General features: G+C 37.1%; 1 non-coding gene across 1 annotated transcript; it reads right to left on the bottom strand.

Annotated features, from left to right (window-relative positions):
- Positions 1-62, bottom strand: LOC126012434 (U7 small nuclear RNA). The gene has a single exon (XR_007496907.1). It is a non-coding gene; the product is annotated as a U7 small nuclear RNA (small nuclear RNA).
- Between the last annotated feature and the right edge of the window lie 21166 nt (positions 63-21228).

Below are 21228 nucleotides of genomic sequence, written 5' to 3'. Positions count from 1 at the left end.
GGGGGCCTTCCGGTGGAGACCAGAAGGCCTGCTGGACAAATTCTAAAAGAGCTGTAACACTTATATCTGCATCTTTATCTAATCATCTGTACCCAATATAAGCTCTGTGAGAAAAGATGAAAGCTCGCTGTTTGTTGCAACTTGAATGGAACTTGGGGCTGTCCTGCTCTGTGAACTGAATAAAAAAGAAAAAGAAATATGAAATGAAAAAGAAAAAGACAAGTGCTGATATATGGAGTATAAAGAAAGAAAACAAAGGTTCAATCTACAATGGAAACAAATACCAAGGTGAGGTCAATAGAACTGTGAAGGGAGGACGTTAATGAGGAATGGACCTAGGATAAAAGTGGAGGAATCATGATACACTGGTGGTAGGTTTGGTGTAGCATTGGTATACACAATGATTATACTTTGAATAACTATACCTCACTAAAAACTGACTTAGGAAAAAATTAACAAAATTGCTTTTTATCCCCCTAAATACAAAAAAATACAGAAAAAATGAAAACCACGAAAGTTAACCATTAGACTTGATTATGAGCTAAATTGTCGTGTCCACCCTGCCCAACCCCCTTACTGGCTCTTGTTCATGTAAGAAGCCCTAACCTCTAGTACCTCAGAATGGACTATTGGAAGATAGATAGAATTTTTGAAGAGCTACTAAAGTTAAAATGGAATGTTTAGGATGCACCCTAGTACAGGTTGGTATTGTTTTGTGAAAAGTCTAAAATATAACCAGTGTTTCCAAAAGAGGATAATACTGATCCCATGGGGGACCAGAACAATGGGATGCGCTCAGTTGTAGTCTCCAGTACAACTAGGGGCTACTTTCTGTTTGTTTGCCTAGAGTAGCTAGATTTCCACTGAAGTTTCAAGTGATTTTTTTGAGGAGGAAACTATAGGTATAATAAGTTTTAGAACCGCAGGCATAGGCAATATATAGAAAAGATCATATGAGAACACAGAGAGAAACTGACCATTGTGGGTCAACAAGAGATACTTCAAAAGAACATCTTGACCCTGAATTCCCTTAAAACAGCTGCCATTTTCTTGTGCTAGAAACAAATTTCTCCAAAACTATAGACAAATTAATTTCTGTTAGAAGTACCTAGCCCACAGTGATACTTAGTTATAGCAGTCCTAAAATATTATTAAAGATTTTCAGATCTATCCATTCATGAAGATGGATGTTAAGCCATCTACAATTATTGCATTGTTCATATTTCTCTTCTTTATATTATCATATATATTTTATTACACCTATGTGTCTTAGTTTGGCTTACATATGTTAATGAAAATCAAGTCCTCCTATGGATTGATTCTTTTTTCTTTTTCTTTTCTTTTTTTGATTTTTAAGTCACACCTGACAGCGCTTAGGGGTTACTCCTGACTACACTCAAAATTGCTCCTGGTGGGCTCGGGGGACCATATGGGATGCTAGGATTCGAACCACCGTCCTTCTGCTTGCAAGGCAAATGCCTTACCTCCATGTTATCTCTCTGGCTCCAGGATTGATTCTTACATAATTATATAATGCTTTTCACTGTCTCTGATTACATTCATTTTTAGTTGTCTTCTACTCCATCTATACTATCCTCAATTTTTATATTATTAATTTACTACTCTTTTTGTATATTTTAGACTATTTTCCCGATCTTCAAGTTCACTGTTTTGATCTCAACTTATTTCATTTCGTTGAGCTTCTCTATTGACTTTTCAATTCATTAACTGTATTATTTTTGTGTAAACTTTCCTCATATTTTCTATGTTTTGAAGTTCTTTTTAATTGATCTTTTTATGTTAGTGAGTATCCTTATGTTGCTTTAATATGTCCTTAAAATTTTTAGCTTTATGGTATTTGGAGAGTTTTCTTTTCTTTTCTTTTTTTTTTTGTGGTTTTTGGGTCACACCTGGCAGTGCTCAGGGGTTATTTCTGGCTCCACGCTCAGAAATTGCTCCTGGCAGGCACAGAGGACCATATGGGGCGCCGGGATTCGAACTGATGACCTCCTGCATGAAAGGCAAACGCCTTACCTCCATGCTATCTCTCCGGCCCCTTCTTTTCTTTTTCAAACCTGATTTGATCTATAAATTGGGGGGAACTTTTCCTGTCTTACTATAGTGTTCTGTTTTTAAAATTTTCATGAATATGACTGAGAACTTTTCTCTTCCTATCTTTTTTTTTGTTTGTTGTTTTTTTGCTTTTGGGTTACACCCCGCAGCACTCAGGGGTTGCTTCTGGCTCTATGCTCAGAAATCACTCCTAGCAGACTTGGGGGACCATATGGGATGCTGGGATTCAAACCACCATCCTTCTGCATGCAAGGCAAACGCCTTACCTTCATGCTATCTCTCCAGCCCCCTATCTCTTCCTATTTTAATGAAATATTTTTGTCTTACAGTTAAAGTTTACAGAGTATTGGCTTAGGGCTTTGGCCTTAGGTACATCCTTTTCTATTGCCATATAGTCTGGATCCTCAATCACCACATAGGATGATTAGAGCTTAAAAGTCACTGTGGGTATTATGTGCAGCAGTTACTGCAGTAGCATGTCAATGACACAAGCTTTCCTTGGATGCTTATAGTTAATTAGACAAGAAAGATATTTGCCTGGAGATTCTGCCAGTTCCTTTTACCCAGAGAATTTTGGTCATAGCTGACTCCTCAGTTATAACTGACATCAGCAGCTTTTTCAGGAGATATTTTTCTGAGATTCAGGCAAGAACTAGACAGGTACATATGGAGACTGGTTGCTAATTTTTGTATCCAGTGTAATTTCTAGAGCTTAGACAGGAGTGAAAGTGACAATCCTCCAGAATCAGTCTTTCAAAATAACTGTCAGAGAGCAGATAGAAATCTCCATAAAGTCAGAATAGAAAGAACCTTATCTTTTCTTGTATCACAATATATCCATATAAAAAATAGTGTAACATACACAAAAGATGGCCTAAAATCCCAACAAACAGCTTCCACAGCAAGAGATTATAAAAGGAAATAGGGAGTTAGGTTTACGAGTGACTAAAGAGTACAAACTTGGACTTACCTAAAAGATTTTCTTTTTCTGTTCTTTACGTAGTTCTCTCAAATTTTGCTTATGTTTGAAAGTTCCCACAAAAATATAATCAAACTAAAAGCAGTTAAAACACCAACTATTATATTCCTTGAAAAACAAAATGAATCTTTATGTGACTTTTTTTGAGTTAACCCAAGAGCACTAGGGTTAACTATTGTTTTTTAATTATTATGGTCCCAAATATTTATTTCCAACTCCAAATGACTAATTAATAACTCATTTATATTAAAAAAGACTAATCCAATCAACATAAAAATAAATGATAGCTATTCATGACCATAAAGGGCAGCTCTGAACTTTATATCTTTATACCACTTACCTTATTTACTAGTTGTACAAATATACTACATTTTTTACCATATTAATTTGCAACGCTGCACAAATATTAACAAATTTTGGAATAATCATTACCCTAAAAATGGATACTAAAGTCTCTTTATTCCTTTCCTACTCCAAAAGATACTTGTTTCTAGTATAATAATCATAAAAAGCATTGCTGTTTATTCAATTAATAGCCTTAATTAACAGCCAGTATTGTTGCTGGCCACCAACCAATTCACATTAGCCTTCTTAAATATTAGCCCTATTTATTTTATTATTTTAATCTTATATTCTTAAATTTGAAGAAGCTTTATTCAAGTTTATACATTTATATTATTATAAGAATATACCTTTTTGACAACACTAAATCACCCTAACTTATTACATTAGAAGCAATTGAATTATTATAAATGTAATCAATGTAGTATTATTTTAGCATTTTTGGGCCACACACTGTTGTGCTCAGGGTTTTCTCCTGGCTCTCCACTCAGAAATTGCTCCTGGCAGGCTCAGGGGGTCATATGAGATGCCAAGGATCAACCCCGGGTTGAACTCTTGTTGATCCCGGTTCGGCTGTGTGCAAGGCAAATGCCCTACCCACTGTGTTATTGCTCTGGTCCCTAGTTTTGCATTTTTAACATATCTTTTTAGGCTACAAATTTATCAATCTCATTTAATTTTCTCACTACTATATCTAGGAGGAATATTACTATTCCTATTCATTAGAGAAATTATAAAATCTTAAGTTTTTATTTCATATTAACCAGCTTAATAGCTATAATTTCATTAGGAATGCCATTTGTGAAGACAGTAAAAATAGCACTATTATTTATTGCTGTTCAATTATTATCTTGTATATTGATTTATGGAAGATGCAAAACTTCCTCAGTGTTCAAAATTATTTATCCAATCACTTATTAATTATGTCAGCATGAGTATAACAAACCATTTGAATGAATATTGCAATTAAGGCTACCAATTAGTTTTTCATTCCAAAATCAATTTGATGATATTAACCTGAATCTTTAACTTTATCCCTACTTATCAGTGCATTATTAGCATTCACAACATGACTTTTCTCTATAATAGTCATTGCTATTATGACTAAGAATCACCTATCATCAAAATACTATCAAAATACTTTATATAGCAATACTAAATTTATTATGAACATTCTTTTATTTGTTTTTTCTTGGGCAGACCCTGTGGTGTTCAAGAACTATTTCTGGCTTTTTCCTTACAGATGATTATCTGCAATGCTCAGTTTGTCAAATGCCAATGATTTGAACTAGGATCATCATTGCTATATAGCTGAATGCAAGGTAAGTGCCTCAACTCCAATACTATTTTTTCTGCCTCAATGAACATTTGTAACGATAAATTTTGAGGTGGTGGTGGTTAGGTCACACTTGGAAGTATTCTTGGCTTGTTCCTGTCTCTGTACTGAGGTATCACTCCTGGTAGCCCTTAGGACCCATATATGGTTCCAGGGATTGACCTGGTCAGCAGTGTGCAAGGCGAAAACCCTGCCTGCTGAACTATGTCTATGCTCCTGTGCTGTTTTAATATAAATGAAATAGTCCTAGAGTTGTCATCTTGGCTTGTGGTTCTATTTGTTAGAGTGACTGGCTTGGGATGAACAGCTTGCAGTGTAAATTTTCTTGCCTGCTATTTCCTCAATAATCTGTGTGGATTACTTATTGCTGAGAATTATCAATTTTTCATCTTCTCCTGTACTCCCTGGATAGGGGTACAACATATCCCTTTCTCTTTTGGGAACTTTGGGATAACCAAAGCTCAACCCAACTCCCCAAGAATGTCTCTTTACAGTCCTGCCTGCTATACAATGCCTATGATGACTTTTATTGTCTTTTAACTAGTTAGATAACTAGCCTCATTAGTCCCAGTCCTCATTATTTGAAGTCCCTCTGTGGGGGAATGCTTAAAATGCACGATATATTTTCTTTTCTGTACACTGGTAGGATCTCTTCCAATACTATGGCATTAATCTTTAATTAAGTTTCATGGTTCCATGTTTGTTTCATGTTTGTAAACATCTGGACTCTGATAGCTTTGTAGTAGAGCACTTGCTTTGACTGTGTGGGCACCTAGGTTTGATCACTAATACTAAAAAAAATTATAATGGTTTATTACTAAAATTTAATTATAATCCAATTCGTTGTTTAATGTTTTTACAACTAATTTGCATAATAAAATATATGTTAAAAACACCTCCCTCTAGTCCTTTTTTTTGAATATTTAAAACATGCACATGGGGGGCAGGGCGGTGGCGCTAAAGGTAAGGTGCCTGCCTTGCCTGCGCTAGCCTTGGACGGACCACGATTCGATCCCCCGGTGTCCCATATGGTCCCCCAAGCCAGGAGCAACTTCTGAGCACATAGCCAGGAGTAACCCCTGAGCGTTACTGGGTGTGGCCCAAAAACCAAAAAAAAAAAACAACAAAAAAAAAACATGCACATGGAAGTTGGGTCACAGAACCTGCAGCAGTATTACTTTTAAATTAGACAGATTTAGTATGTTCCAATGTCCAAACTATAACAATATTAAAAACATTAAGAGAGTTACCATAACATATCCTTTCTCATACTATTTTTGTTTTTGTTTTGGGTCACATCTGGCAATTCTCAGGGGTTACTACTGCACTCTTGCAGTGCCTGGGGAACCATATGGGAAGTCTGGGATCAAACCTGGTTTGGGCAAATGCAAGACAAGGGCCTTATCCTCTGTACTATCTCTCTAGCTCCCTCATACTATTCTTTATTTGGGGGGTGGCAAAATGAAGACTTGTAGAACAGTGGCAGAAGATGATGATTTTAGAATTTATCTTCATCTATCACTGAGACTCAGTATGGATGCTCACCTGAAGATAAATGCTACCATCTACAAGAATTCCCTTGTGGTCCACAGTACTTGTTCAATAGGAAGAGATGCCAGCTATGAATTGAAAAGTCAAGTGTATTTCTGACCTTTCTTTGAACATCATAAAATGGACACAAGTACATTACAGATGCTAATTTGAGCCAGGACAGAGTGGAGCACAGCAAGAAAAGATGTTGAAAATTTTTTAAGCCCCAAGCCAAAATGATAAAAATAACAAATCTTAGATGTGTATTCTCATGGACATTTTACCCAGAATATAATGAAGTGTCTTAGATATCCAGTCAATGTTATTTCTTTTTTTTTGGGGGGGGGGGTTTTTTGGGCCACACCCAGCAGCGCTCAGGGGTTACTCCTGGCTGTCTGTCTGCTCAGAAGTAGCTCCTGGCAGGCATGGGGGACCATATGGGACACCGGGATTCGAACCAACCATCTTAGGTCCTGGATTGGCTGCTTGCAAGGCAAACACCGCTGTGCTATCTCTCCGTGCCCTGGTCAATGTTATTTCTAATATTCATTCTGGTCCTTGCTGAGGACTCCAAACACTAGTTCAGGTTTCATGCATGAAAGGAAAGTTTGAATTCAGGATCACTTTATAAGTTACATTAGGGGTCTATAGCAATAAGGCAATTATGGGTACATTTATCAAAGAGCTAACATTATATCAAAATATACAAGATATAGATAAAAGTTACTATACACATTGGTGGTGGGAATGCCCCTCGTTCAATGTCACTATGTATTACTTTGAAAGATTTGTAATTCACTTTGGTCAAAATAAAAATTATATTAAAAAAAAGTGTTTCTAAGATCTATTAGGTAAATGACACTGGGCATAGTATCACTGTTTTTGCTAGCTCATAACTCATTGCCAAATAATCAGCTAATGTATATATACAAATATAATGTATTATGTATATGTAATGTTTTTGTTTATTTGTTTTTGTTTTGGGGTCACACCTGGCACTGCTCAGGGCTTACTCCTGGACTCCACGCTCAGGAATAGGTCCTGGCAAGCTTGGGGGGCCATATGGGATACTGGGATTCGAACCACCGTCCTTCTGGATGCAAGGCAAATACCTTACCTCCATACTATCTCTCTGGCCCCTGATGAATATGTAATGTATACATATAAATTAAAAGGGATGAGACTTTACCCAAAATAAAAATAGTTACTATACAAAATTACTATAGTATTACTATACAGATTAATATAGATACAGATACAAATTACTATAGTATAGATTGATAGAAATAGATGACTTTAAAAGGAAATGTAAATGACTTAAATATATTTAAAAGAAAAATAGGTTTGCAAAACACACAAATGGAACTATGGGAAGTACAGATTGCCATCTGGGAGCTGAGTGCCTTGCTGGGCCGGGAGTCCTCCCTCCGGGACCCAGAGGGATCCCCGGAGCCTTCACTGGCAGATGGGGAACTCAGACCACTCCAGTTCAGAAACAGAAAAGTGGGTCCAAAATGGGGGTTAGGAAAAGAAACCCTGTGCAGTAGGCCCCCACCCACCGAGCAGAGTCTGGCATCTCAGGTAGTCTAAGCCCAGCCTGGGCTCTGATTCCCAGTGTCACACCTTTTGAATCTATTGCCATATGGGAGCCGAGTGCCTCTGCTGTGTGGGAGTCCTGCCACTGAGACCCATTCCCTGGGGCCTTCACAGGCCTTACTGAAGAGATTTTCCCTCATCCTCATCAGTCCTTTTACCCCCAAACAGCTCAGCTGTGCTGGTGCTCAGTGTGATGATTCTTATTAGTCTACCATGATTATACCATAATGCTCATAATGGTGCCTACATGAAAGAAATCGTGATGAACATGACCTACTGGATAAAATTACATGCCACATATCTTCTAGAATGCTCTATATACAATCTATTCTAGGTAGGCTTTCTGCAGTAAAGTCTACCTTCACCAAACCAGATTGGACCAGAAAATGGAAAACCTGTCCTGGCAGTAACCACTTTTACTTTTTCTCTCCCTTTTATATTTTATGTCCCATCTCACCTGGGCCTGCTTTTTAACTGTAACCCATCAATCAATTGATGAGTACATATGTTTACTATATTAAAGGCTGTATAATGTTTGCCTGTAATAGATATAATATCAATTTCATAGTATAGTCTCCCCAAACAGAGCTCATTACCATGTCACTTGGTTATTTTGACTTGAAATCCATGATTGCTCTTACAAATGCTACACACACAACCTAAAGTATTCCTTTCACCGATCTAGTTTACCTTCACCAAACATGACAGGTCTAAAAGGGAAAAATAGGGGGGGGGGGCTTTTACAGCATATTTGCTAGCTATACATTTTTCCCTTTTTTTTCCTTCCTTTTTTATCCTGTCTTCTCTTCAAGTGTTCTGTCCCATATCACCTAGGAAAGCTTTTCAAATGTAATCCATGAACATATCTAGCTGCAGATGTAGGTGTAAGAGTGTCTGGGCATACCATATCACTGTCAGTCTAATTTCAGTCCAAAATAGATACAATATCTACATTGTATAGTGTCGTCCCCTCATCATAGATAACCCTTCCACCACTCTTTTTTTTTCTTCATTCTTACCACCTTATAAACCCTCTTCAAGTCCTTCATGTTAATCCTCCATATTTAACCTATTTTTTACTCATCCCTTAACTCCTCACGAAGCAAAGCATTGGGAATAATGTTCAGAGTTTAAAGGATAAATCATAATTCAGTTATAAAATTTTTTGTAGTTTTAGTTTACTAGACAAACTAATATCAGTGATAGTAACTGCCATGGGTGACTATTTGGAACTAGCTTCCATAGAACTTGATAGTATTTAGATAAGCATAGTCCTTTTTAGATTTATGTGTCTTGTGAAAAACTTTTCAGTGAGTTTCTTCAATCTATTTGGTCAGGTGTATCTAGTTACAATTATTTATCATAAAAGAATAGAATGGAGGGGGCATGAAGATAACACAGCAGTAGGGTGTTTGCCCGCATGTTGCCAAACTGGGATGGACTCGGGTTTGATTTCTGACATCCATATGGTCCCCTCTGCCTGCCAGGGGCCGTTTCTGAGCTCAGAGCCAGGAGTAACCCCTGAGCACTTTAGGAGCATTTGGTTTTCCTTTTGCCAGTCTGAAACTTTCGTTCTATCTCCCATCAACCCTTCTCAAACACAAACTGAGAGGCAATAGTACTTGAAATGGAGACATGGGATTTAAACCTATAGAATCAGCTATAAATATGGATTCTTCCACTTCCTAACTGTGTGACCTTGAAGAAATTACAGTCCCACACCATCTTCATCCTTCTGTGCATTTATGACATGTTACATGAAAATCCCTTAGCTCTGTGTACAGTATTTACTTATCCTGTTTAGTGTCTATTATTATTCGGATCTCTGTCACAATAAAATATATATCACTTTGAATAAGTCACATTTGTTCCTTGAACTTCACCAGCACCCTTAGAAAAGTGAGTTAACTTTTTGGATTTTATACAGTTCTAATAGGTGACTTATTTTGTATGAGATCATTGGACTTCAATGACATACGTTCATTAAAATTTAAATTGGAGACTAACAGGAAAAACTGTTAATTTTCACAAATTCCTTTGGTACTTAAGAGCAATACAGTGAGAAGTTAGTTTTGATGAGGGGGAAGGTAAGAATATATGCAAATCTTCTCTGCACTCTAAACTACCAAGAGTGTTTGAAATGACTATATTAGCACCTTTTCTTCAGAGCTCTGTGTACTGAAAATGGTGATGTCTCTAGTTCCCTTTGGCAACTGTGACCTTAGTTTGTTCTTGTGATTGCTAAGAGAAATTGGATGTTGCATATTAATCCTTAGACAATCTCATCAACATAGTCTTGATTCTAAGAAAGCATTTACTCATGTTTGTTTACTACACACATGTGAAAAGAGCTAGTTCTAGTTGGGTAAGGTAGTGGTTGGGATGGGGTACATAGTATTGGGCTGAGGGGCATGTTTGTCTCTGTAGAGTTCTTTGAAGGAGCATATCTATATAAAAGAGCACCAGCTTGCTACTCACACTGCCTAGATAGAACAGAGCTCTAAAACCATATTAAAGCTCAAATTTTTCTTTGTTTTTTGGGCCACACCTAGTGGTGCTCAGGGGTTACTCCTGGCTATACGCTCAGAAATTGCTTCTGGCGTGATGGACCACATGGGACACCAGGGATCAATCAAACTGAGGTCTGTCCTGGGTCAGCTGAATACAAGACAAGCACCCTACTGCTGTGCTACCACTTCAGCTCTAAAGCTCTAATTTAAGCATGCACATGAACAATTAAGTAGTTTCTGTGTTCTCATATATAAGAATAAAATACACGACTGCTTAGCCTCATATTTGATGCTCTAGAAATGGGAAGGATTTTTGCTGCCACTGATGGTATTTTTTTAAATATTCTAATTATTTCTAGAGAGTTATATGGAAAATATTGCTTACCACGCACTGAATATTAAAATATACCAACAAATCTTTTGTCACCAAGTTAGAATTTGGAACAGAAATTATTTATAAAATAAGCATTGTTACTGGATATGTTTGGTCTTCAATTAAATTCTTTTAAGACTTAGGCTCCATGGTGTAATAGTTTTAGAATTATACAAATAAAACATTATTACACTGGTAAGGAATGGTTTTATTTAAGACAGGATAAAAATATTAATCTAGTGATGCCCAGAACCAGATGTTAAACTTTTAAGTGGCTATAATTTAGAGTATCACAGGCCATGGGCCACAATATTAACCTTAAAATGTGTATTTGAAGTTCAGAAAGAGCCTATTCATTAGAAATTTTATCTGAGCTTCAAAATCTTTTTGGGAGGGGCCGGAGCAGTGGCTCAAGCAGTAAAGCATCTGTCTTGCCCACACTAGCCTAGGATGGACAGTGGTTTGATCCCCTGATGTCCCATATGGTCCCCAAGCTAGGAGCGATTTCTGAGAGCATAGCCAGGAGTCACCGAGGTGGCCTAAAAAATTTCTTTTGGGAACATTTGTCATCAACTTCTCAACTTTTCTTTCTTTCTCTCTATTTTTTTTACTAGCAGAGAAATGGGGTTCAGAAAAATATGATTTGATTGTTTTTATACACCTAGTAGTGAGTGACAGAATGCAGAAGGGAGTACCTGAGGCAGCATCAAATAGCAAAAAGAGGAAGTCTAAAGACAGGCTAGATAGTTCCAGTCTCTCTTGGGAGCACTTAGTATGTGTGAACAGGGACGATATCCACTTTCTGCAGATAAAATAGTTACAGTGTTTAGCCCTAGGGCTGAGGACTTCCTTGAAAACTCAATTTAAGTTGGCTGTATTTTTTTCCTTCTTTATCTTCCATTTCACTTTCCATAGATCACAAAGGTGTTGAAAATACAGTCACAGGCAGCTTCCTACTTATTCAGATCCCCTCAGCAACTCAGAAGCATGTCCCCAATATTCGAGTCTGCAACTGACTACATTACTATTTCCCTCCCAATTTATCTATCATGAGTTTGGGACATTTTTCTCTTTTCTTACCTTTTCTCTCTTTCCCTTCCAATTAGCACTCTAGTTTAAACTCTGATCCCATTAGGTACTAGAACTTTGATTTGGAGGTAGAAATAAGAAATAAAAAAAGAAAAGGAAATCTGAAACGGGGTTGGAGTAGTGACAGAGTGGTAGGGCATTTGTCTTGCACGTGGCTGACTTAGACAGACCACGGTTCGATCCCTGGGGTCTCATATGGTCCCCCAAGCCAGGAGCGAATTCTGAGCGCATAGCCAGGAGTAACCCCTGAGCATTACTGGCTGTGGCCCCAAAACAAACAAACAAAACAAAAAGAAAAGAAAAGCTGAAGCAACTTCTACTTCGAGGTCTCTTAGAGAGGGATGAAATAGAAGTTGCTTCAGCTTTTCTTATAGAATCCTGTCACCTAGGTTTCTTGGAAAACTTACCCTTCTACCCACACCCACCCATTCATCCCCCCCCCCCCCCACACACACCACCCTCCTACCTCCTGGGCCTCACACTATGACTTAAGAGCTTAGGATCACATTTCCTGGCAAGTCTATTTTTTTCCCTCTGGAATGTGGGAAATCTAGGTTTACAAAGAACACACGATAGTAGCAGTGTTAGCCCTGAGTACTGCTAGAGACATTCTCAGTGGTTCTGCATTAAGATCTATATTGAATGAGAATTCTGAGGAGTGGGCAGCAATTTTTTATTGTTGAGTTATCATTGAATTTTAATATTATATACATTTCTGGAATATAATCTTACATCTTTATAAATGTACACACTACAATGCACACCTACTACCAAAATTCAAATACTTTTTCTGACTATAAAACTGATCTCCTCTTTCAGTTCCTCTGATCTTCCCTATCCCCTTGTAAGTATTTGTTTTGTCAGTCTATAAGTTGTTTTTGTTCTGTATTTTAGTTTACTTGCTTTTATTTCTATTTCATGTCTGATGAAACAAGTTAGTAAGAAATAGGTATTGCTCATTCTGACTTAGTTTATCATAGTCATTTCAAGTTTCATCCATGTTGTCACAAAAGGCAGTTTTTATCTTTTTAAATAACTGAGTAGTGTTCCATTGAGTATACAGACCCAAGAATTCAGACATACAACAAAGAGCTTTTAGATTGTTTTATGTCATGTCTATTGTCAATAGTTCTGCAATGAATATAGAGAGGTACACATAGCTCTTTGAATTCATGATTTTTATTCATCAGATAATGAATTGGTGTTTTCATATTTGTCATATAAATGCCTAACAGTAGAATTCCAACATTTGTGTCTTAACAAATTTTCAAGATAATTTAGATTTTCCTAAACTATAAAAATATTGTTTTAAGAAAATAGTGAAACAAAGTAAATGGAAAATGTAAGCTTTCTGCTTCACTTCTTTTTGAGCAGTTAAGAACTTTCTGCTAGTTTCAGCAACATAGATTGTAAATGAACAGCAAAAGAGAAACATAGAAAGAGACTTGGTTTTGCTTTATGGGGAAAAAAGGAACAAAGAGACAAGAAAGCACTTTCACTGAGTATCAACTGTAAATCAGGTACTTGGCCTTTACTGCTTCCTTTAATTTTTGACAGTTATCTTTCTGTTTTTCTTCACTCACCGATCCCCCTTGAGACTAAACATAAGGCCTCACATATACAAGGCAAAAGAACTAATATTATGTGTCCTCAGACAGTTTTAAGAAAAACTTTAAAGGTAAATTATTTTATCTTTTTTTTAAATAATATCTTTATCTAAGCACCTTGATTACAGACATGATTGTAGTTGGGTTTCAGTCATAAAGAATACCCCCCTTCACCAGTGCAACATTCCCATCACCAATGTCCCCCATCTCCCTACTTCTACTCCCCCTGCCTTTATTCGAGGCAGACTTTCTACTTCTCTCACTCAATGACATTGTTATGATAGTTGTAAGTGTAGTTATTTTTCTAACTGCATTTACCACTCTTTGTGGTGAGCTTCATATTAATGAGCTGGTCATTTCAGCCCTCATCTCTATTGTCTCTGGGCATTATTACAAAATGTCTTTTATTTTTCTTAAAACTCATAGATGAGTGAGACTATGCTGTGTCTATTTCTCTCCCTCTGACTTATTTCACTCAGCATAAAGATTCCATGTATATCCATATATAGGAAAATTTTATGACTTTATGTTTCCTGATGGCTGCATAATATTCCATTGTGCATTCTTCTCCAATGCACAAGGGTCATTCTCCAAGACCACATGTTGGCCCATGAAACATATCTCCATAAAATCAAGAGGATAGAAATTGTACAGACTACCTTCTCAGATCTCAAGGCACTGAAATTAGAAGTGAATACAAAGAAACACAGAAGAAAAACTTTAACACCTGAAAATTAAACAGCTCACTACTGGACAACTAGTGGGTCAGAGATAAAATCAAAGAGGAAATCAAAACATTCCTGTAAACAAATTACAATGAAGACACAAATTATCAGAATTTTTGGGACACAGCAAAAGTGATACTAAGAGGAAAATGTATAGCTTTGCCAGCATACATCAGAAAGAAGGGTCATATGCCACGACCAAGTGGCATTCATTCCAGGAATACAAGGATGGTTTAACATACATAAATCAATCAACATAATACATCATATCAACAAAAAGTAAAGTAAAAACCATATGATCATATCAATAGAAGCAGAAAAAGCACTTGATAAGGTCCAACACACATTCTTGATAAAAACTCTCATTAAGATGGGAATAGAAGGAACTTTTCTCAATATAGTCAAGGCCATTTATGACAAGCCCACATCAAATATTATACTCAATGGGGATAAACTAAAAGCCTTTCCTCTAAGATCTGACACAAAAACAAGGCTGCTCTTTTCCACTTCTATTCAACATAGTACTGGAAGTACTTGCCATAGCAATTAGGCAAGTAAAAGATATCAGATGTTATTTATCTTTATATTACAGTTGGGAAATCTAAATAATGGGGCTGTATTGGGGATGGAGGAAATGTGTAGAATATACAGACATATGATCACAGATTGAACACAGATGATGAGAGTACATTGTGGGTTCTGGGTTCTGAGCAAGGAGGGATGTCATTTTGTAAGGGACCACATGTTGTAAATATTTTAGACTTCTCTTCCTCAAGCCTAAGTTTCCTTAGCCTAAGCTACCTTGCCATACCAGATTTCCTATCTGGAAAGGACATGAGGAAACAGTAAGAAGGTACCCCAGAAAATAGCCAATAATTTTAAAAATCATCAGAAGCTAGAACTTCCCTATATCCCCTTCCTATATAATCTGACTTGTGACTTTGGGTCAGGTTGTCTTCTCTGGGAGATAACCCTGACTAGTCAGTATGAGGCTTATGGTTGATGAAATAATGTTTTGTATGGATTTACTTCAATTGTATGGTCTTGTCCTTTGACTCTAGACCCTAACATACATTATATAAGAAGGTCCCTTAGTCAAATATCTTCATTGCAACATATGGAAAACTGAAGGTCAGAGAGAAGAAAATTCTTGCCCAAGGTCATGATAAAAAGTATCCTCTAATACCTGATCTAGGATTCTGTTTACAATGTAGTAATAGAGCTTCTTGCATTTAAAGCTTTTGATTTTAGTTATCATTATTTGGTTTATTTTATTTTATTTTATTTTATTTGAGTTACACTTGGCTATACCCTGCCTTTACTCCTGACTCTGCTCTAGAATTACTCTTAGCAGAACTTTGGGGACCATATATGGCTTCAGGGACTGATCCGCATTCAACTTTAAGCAGGGCAAGTACCCTACCCACTCTACTATCACTCCACCTAATTATTTAATTTTTAAATAAATTTGGATTTATAGAAAGTTGGAGAAACAGTATACAAATTCCTTCCATTTACCACTCTACTTTTTTTAAAGATAGTATCTTATGTATTCAATGCATAATTATCAAAAACTGTTAGGAGACTTATTTAAGTTTATTTAAACACTTTACTTTAAAGTTAATTTCTATTTAGTGATAACAAACAATGCAGAGAGTCTCCATGTATTCTTTGTGTAGTTTTTTTCTACAGGGGACATATTATTCAGAACTTGATGCATGTGTATCTTTATATTATTCTTCAGTATCATCCTAATTTAGGAGAAAGTTCCCAGATATCATCTGAGAAGAGAAAGAAGAAAATTAAAAGAATGAAAAAAATTAGAATTTTCTCAGCAGGAAAAATAAAATCTGTATTTCCTGGCATTGCTTCTCCAGGGACCATCATACCTTACAACCACAGAAAATGGACCCGCTGATGCATGCATAAGCAAAAGAACCCTTTGTAGGCAGGAGGCAGGAGCAAGGTAAGGGTTTCAAAAATTCAAAACACCATAAAACCTTAGAGACCTCCAACAAGGTCTCTTTGAACATGCTGGCAACTCACCTTATTGATTTAAAAACTTTAATGACTGCAGTGCCAGAAAATTTTCTTCCTTCTTCTTCTTCTTCTTCTTCTTCTTCTTCTTCTTCTTCTTCTTCTTCTTCTTCTTCTCCTTCTCCTTCTCCTTCTCCTTCTCCTCCTCCTCCTCCTCCTTCTCCTTCTTCTTCTTCTTCTTCTTCTTCTTCTTCTTCTTCTTCTTCTTCTTCTTCTTCTTCTTCTTCTCCTCCTCCTTCTTCTTCTTCTTCTTCTTCTTCTTTTTTCTTCTTCTTCTTCTTCTTCTTCTTCTTCTTCTTCATCTTCTTCTTCTTCTTCTTCTTCTTCTTCTTCTTCTTCTTCTTTCATCTTCTTCCTCTTTCTTCTTCTTCTTCTTCTTCTTCTTCTTCTTCTTCTCCTCCTCCTCCTTCTTCTTCTTCTTCTTCTTCTTCTTCTTCTTTCTTCTTCTTCTTCTTCTTCTTCTTCTTCTTCTTCTTCTTCTTCTTCTTCTTCATCTTCTTCTTCTTCTTTCTTCTTCTTCTTCTTCTTCTTCTTTCTTCTTCTTCCTCTTCTTTCTTCTTCTTCTTCTTCTTCTCCTTCTCCTTCTTCTTCTTCTTCTTCTTCTTCTTCTTCTTCTTTCTTCTTCTTCTTCTTCTTCTTCTTCTTCTTCTTCTTCTTCTTCTTCTTCTTCTTACTTCTCTCCTCCTCCTTCTCCTCCTCTTCCTTCTTCTTCTTCCCCTCCTCCTTCTTCCCCTCCTCCTCCTTATCCTCCTCTTCCTCCTCCTCTTCCTCCTCCTTCTTCCTCTTCTTCTTCCTCCTCTTCTTCTTCTTCTTCTCCTCCTCCTTCTACTTCTTTTCTTTCTTCTTTCCTAGAAATTTTTCTTTTCCTCTACATCATCATCATATCATCTTCTTTCCTTCTCCTCTTCCTCCTTTCCTCTTCTACTTCCTTTCTCCTCCTCCTCTTCTTCTTTTCTTCTCTGTGTGTGCTTTCTTGTTGGCTATCATATTTCTACATGCTGCTCCTACATTCAGTAAATATCATTTGGATGAGAGGATGAATGAGTCAGTTAAGGAGAAGTCTGCCCAGTTTCCTCTAAGAGAAAGCATCAGGGAGCTAGCTTGTTTGCTGTCATCAAAATGGAGTTTGTCTGTCAATGACTGGAATGAGTCAGTGCCTGTGCTTTGCTGAGTGTAGGAGCCTGGAGACCTTTGGAAAGGTTTGGGCTAAGACATCCCAAGAAAATAGCTCTTTCAAGTGTTCTGAGTGGTATCCTTCCTCCCTGTCCCTGACTACATTCCTGGGTAAGTTGAGGGAAATTCAATCCATATGTTCATGGGTTATTTACATGATTTTCAGCAAGACATTGTGTAAGAACCATTTGACGTCTATGGTGCTGCATTCCTTTTTTTCCATTCTCTGAAATGTCCCTGGAGCAAAGTCAGCTCTAATATCCTGAAGAGGGAGGAAAGGAGCAGGGATCTATCATCTGGGACTGAAAGTTCCCCTTCTCCCTCAAACCTAGAAGTACCGGGCTAGGCAAATGTTTGTAGTAAGTCTTACAGGGATGTTAGAAGAGATGGTGCTGTTGCTCATGTGATTTCTTCATTGCCATGTGCCCAGTGGGCTCTGTCATACAATAGCAGTAGCTAGTTGGAGGGGGACAGTAGTGGGGTGAAATGATTCAAGACATTGCTGAAGATCATGGAAAGAAGTAGGTTCAATTGTAAGAGGGAGGTTTCTAGTAAGTACATGGGTTTACACTGTGGAATAAGTTTGGCTAACTTAATTCATCCATATGGACCTCAGTGTCCCTTTCTGTAAAGCATGATATTATTTTCTGTTCCATGGTGTTTATGGGTTATTATAGTCTATTTTAGTTATTTTTGGGGGGGTTATGTAATTGTAAATATTATTTAACCCTTCTTATATATAATCTTTTGGAGAATAGGGTAGACCATTCTAAGCAATGTTCCAGAGGCCTAGTGGTCATTCCTGACATCATTCAGCCAACTGGGCTGGATGGCTTAATGTGTGGGTACAAAACTGTGGTGTTGCTCTGGTCCAGTAGTGCTACAGGTCACACACACTGCCGAGTATGACCCAAAAACAAAAACAAAAGGCATTTGACTTAATAATCTCATCTATATACAGAAAAAGGATAGATATATCTTCTTTTTTGTTTGGGGTGTGGTGGTGGTGGTGGTGGAGGAGGTTTGGGCCACACTCTATGGTGCTCAAGGTTTACTCCTGGTTCTGCTCTCAGAAATCTCTCCTGGCAGGCTCTGGGACCATATGGGATGCTGAGGTCAAACTTGGGTCCATCCCAGGTCAATCACATGCAAGGCAAACATCCTACTGCTGAACTATAGCTCCAGCCCCAGATATATATTCTTACAGAGATATAGAGACAAATAAAATAGAAGAGAGTTCAAAAATAAGTCACACATTTATGGCCAATTGATTTCTAAGCAAGGTGTCAAAACAATTCAATGGGTGAAAAACAACTTGTATTATAGGATGGTAACATAATTGAATATGTATAATACAAAAATAAATGTATAATACATAACATATAAAGTCAGACTCAGTTAATAGAATTACAAAAATGAATTTTAAAGTGAGAGTACAAAGGTGTAAGCTTCTAGTTATAAACTACTAGTCATAAAAAGAGTGTAGGATAAAATATAATAGTCAAAAGTAGGAATCACACTACGTATACATATAGAAACAGATCCTCACAAATCTGCTAAGTGGAAGAAATCAAAACAAAAAAACTAGATATTTTTGTGGTTCTATTTATACAAAATTTATAGTAAAGGCAAAATTATAGAGACAGATTGCAGAATGGAGGTTTCCTGGGGATGCATGACTACTAAGAAAAGTAAGGGAACTCTAAAGGGTGATGAAAATGTTCTAAAACTGTGGTAATTGGTTACACAACTCTATAAACTTGCTAGAAATCATCAAAATATATCCTTACATAAGATGATTTTAAGTTATATAAATTATAGCTCATAAAGACACAACAGCTAATAAAATGAGGCCTACAGGACAAAGATGATAAATTACTTATTCTTTCATGTTTTGTTCTTTGAGTATAATAAATTAGTCCTAAGCCACCTTTTTCTGTTTTATTGGTCTCACTTCATAACATCCACTAACATCATTGTGCAAAAATCCGTGGCTCATAATGGCTAGTTATTTGAAAAGATTAGAAAAACATGAATAGATTTATATGAAAACTAAACTCTTTTAAGAAAAGGAGTTTATAGTTCTGAGGCAGGCTTTTTTATATTTTAATATGTAATAATAAAACAAATGTCACGAGTATACCACGGTTAGCTTCATTTTAAAGCATTATGGCTGGCAGTATCCCTAACTGTACACTTGAATTATGGAATGCTTGTGCCACATTCACATAGAAAGAAGAATGGTCTAGTTCTCTCTATTGATTTGAACAGAAACTCTCACCTCCACAAAGATTTCCTAACCAATTCTGTAGCTTCCAAGCCTAACTGCACATCTGGATAACTCATTGATAACCTGCTTGCCCCTGTATCTTCAGAATCACCGAGGAGAGGAGACATTTGGATTGTTTATTATTGCAAAGTTTTCCCAGATGATTTGGGAGATTTGTGAACTACATTTAGTGGAATTAGCAGAATTGGACTCACATCATAATTATAGTTAAAAGATTTGTAAATGAATGGCTTAAAAAAATGGAGCTTGCCAAGAGTACTTTTGAGTATTCCTCACTTTTGAGTGCAAAGTCCAGTAACTCCCGAGCGTGGATGGGTATGGCCCAAAACAAAACAAAACAAAACAAAAAAAAGTGTGATGCAGAGTATATTCTAATTTGTCTCAACAATCACTGCTTGTTTCCTTTCTCTAAGTGGAAGGTCAACTGGAAGGCTAAAATTCTACCAATCCCTGGGATCCCACATTGGACAAACTCAAATTCTTAACTTTTAAAACATGGTTGTAGTCCCTTTTTTGGGGTAGGGGGAATGGAAAAAAAATAATGAATCAAAAAAAAATTAATGGCTGGGCCCGGAGAGATAGCACAGCGGCATTTGCCTTGCAAGCAGCCAATCCAGGACCTAAGTGGTTGGTTCGAATTCTGGTGTCCCATATGGTCCCCCGTGCCTGCCAGGAGCTATTTCTGAGCAGACAGCCAGGAGTAACCCCTGAGCACCGCCGAGTGTGACCCAAAAACCAAAAAAAAAAAATTAATGGGACAGAGTGATATCACAGCAGGTAGAGCATTTGCCTTGCACAAGGCAGACCCAGGTTCAATGGTTCCTCTAGTCTGCCAGGACTGATCCTGAGCACAGAGCTAGGAGTAATCTCTGAGTACAACTGAATGTGACCAAAAACCAAAACATAAAAATAAAAAATTGTTATATGTAGTCATCTTTCTGTGTTTGTGGAAGTTAGTTGTAAAAAGTAAGTGCAGTAATTTGTAAGGCTAGTTTCCATTATTAATCCTAGGGACCTCTTTTTTTTTTTTTTTTTTTTTGTTTTGGGTCACACCCGATAATGCTCAGGGGTTACTCAGAAATCGCTCCTGGCAGCCACAGGGACCATAGGGGATGCCGGGATTCTAAGCACTGTCAGTCCTGGGTCGGCTTCTTGCAAGGCAACCGCCCTGCCGCTGTGCTATTTCCGGGATCTCTTTTCAATTTGAATTTGCTCTGCAGAAGACACCAGCACCTGCCCTTTTTTTCTGAACTCTGCTGTGATCTCCGCTTGCCCATACTCTATAAGATAAATTAAGTGAATCTTTCCCATCTTAAAACTCTTCTGTGTAACACTAGTTCTCTTACAATCCAGTGGCATTTGTTAAAACTCTTTTCCTTCCCCCTCCCCTGTCCCAGTCCCGCCAACTTCTGAAGAGAGAAATACTTTGTATTAGTATTTCTTCAATTATCTCTTACCCTCTGTTGAGTTTTGTCTTTTGTTTTCTAATAAAAAAAACAAAAACAAAAAACCACTGTTGTGTGGAGTTTTTAAAGACCTTGATGTTATGCAAGTCCAATCTACTCATA

This window comes from Suncus etruscus, chromosome 6, assembly GCF_024139225.1.
Source record: "Suncus etruscus isolate mSunEtr1 chromosome 6, mSunEtr1.pri.cur, whole genome shotgun sequence".
NCBI lineage: Eukaryota > Metazoa > Chordata > Mammalia > Eulipotyphla > Soricidae > Suncus > Suncus etruscus.
This window is presented reverse-complemented; position numbering and strand designations above follow the sequence as displayed.